Here is a 1,945-nt window from a genome sequence, read left to right on the forward strand (position 1 = left end):
TAACCAGACGGGGCTACTTGAGGACTGCGAGACACCGCAAACGCTCGAAAGAGCTTTGCTAGTGGGAAAGCGCTGAGGGCGGTCAGTGACGGGATGTGGAACCCGTTGGTGGCGCGTGGCTGCGGCAGACGCCACGGTCACGGACAAAGGCTGCGCCTGGGACCGCGAAGGAAGCAGGAACAGAGGCTCCTGATCCGAGGGATGCCCAGGAAAACAGCCAAAGAATACACAACGACGACGACGACGACAGTAACGACAATAATAACAACAACAATCACTCCATTCTTTGGGGGCGTTACACCTGAAAAAGCGCTTCCTGCATCCTGTTCTGCACCAGTTCGTTAAGGCCAACTTAGCCGGGTGGACTGCACTTCCATTTCAAACATGGTGACACTGAAGCTCAAAGCGATGACAGTGACTTGCCCATGAGAGGCCAAGTCAGGGTCGTTCAAAGCTCAGAATCCTTGGATTTGAGGGGGCACGGTGGATCACCCTTCAGAGCTGGCCTCCCCCAGGTTTGGCTCTGGGGCAGTTGGGTCACAAAAGTGTGGGTGTGCTTTGAAAACCACGAAGCACTGTGTAACCATAATGGACTTGCTATTACTGTTGCTATTATTATTATTAATTTCCGAGCAGCACAGAGTAGGCTGATTTAAAACAATCTTCCTGAACTCCTGCCTCCTGCAGAGGTTTTCCAGGTGCCGGGTGGTATGCTCCACCGCAGGGTCCTCAGGTGTAGAGACCCTCCGCCTCCGCCAATTTTCAATTCTCTTGCTAAATGTGTTTTTAAAAATGAAGAAATGCCCAAGCAGGGCTGCAAAAACAAAATGTATTATATTGTAAATGGTTACATGATGTAATAAATTAAGTTTTTTTCTGTAGTTACACATAGAAGTTATTCAACAGAAATTGGGTTGTTCAGATCATTAAAGCATTTATAAAGGGCCCTGCAAGCAGGGGTGGTCCCGTGGGGGTCCAGCCTGTGTTGAACGATAAACTTTCAGACCTGTTGGGTGTGTGTGAGGCTGTGCCTCCTATGAAGGAAACGTCAAAAGCCCATTTTCGAGTCAATTCGCAAATACGAGAACTGGGCGCACGGCCTGCAGCCCCGCCCCCGCCCGGGGCATAGCTGTTACAGGTGCAGCTTTTTGCTCTAAGGTGGGCAGAGAAAGGCAGGAGCGTGGCAGCCCTGAATCCGCCATGCAGGCGAACAGCACCTCTCTGTTCCTGTTAGGATGTCAAGTTCAAAGGGAACTGTGGGAGCGGGGGTTCACCTTCCCTGGAGCCTCCCGCGAGGTAAGCTTGCTCTTGGGCTCAAGCGTTTCCATGCTCGCGTGAGTGTGCAGGAGTGACACGGTCCCCCAGCCTGAGGCCAGCGCCATCACCCACTCTCCCTCCCACAAAGCACCGGGCTTTCTCCCTCCTGCGGTCCGTGCCCCCGCAAAGTCATGGGCGCGTTGTCCCGCACAAGCCGCTGGAGAGAGCGAGCACCTGCATCACTCCACGGTTTCTGCAATTGCTTCTTTAGCTTCCGGCGTGAGGATCTAGCGCAGGGGCTGTGCAGGCCTGGGGCTTCTCGGGGAGTCCTTTCTGTCCCCGCTCTTGCCCTTTCCTGTCGCCACACTCAGGCCTCCGGGCTGAGCAGCGCTCCCTACGACTTGGGCCTGCGCCCCAGAGCTCAGTGGAGTCCCGGCCCTGGAAACCCGGGATGCGCGAGGTGAGAGCGTCTCTCTCCAGCCTGCAAAGCCGAGAGTGGGAAGTGGTCAGATGGGGTTCAATGGCCCTATAGATCCATGGAGGGATTCTGCCGCCAGCCTGGAGTCCACAGGCGGGAGGCCGCTCTGCCGCTGACGTGATGAACCTTAGGCAATCAATTTCTCTTCTCTGTATCTCTATTTAAAAAATAAAAATATATATATAGAAATAAAATAAAATAAAATAAAAT

The sequence above is a fragment of the Pteropus alecto genome, unplaced genomic scaffold, assembly GCF_000325575.1.
Source record: "Pteropus alecto unplaced genomic scaffold, ASM32557v1 scaffold5, whole genome shotgun sequence".
In the NCBI taxonomy this organism is placed as follows: Eukaryota; Metazoa; Chordata; class Mammalia; order Chiroptera; family Pteropodidae; genus Pteropus; species Pteropus alecto.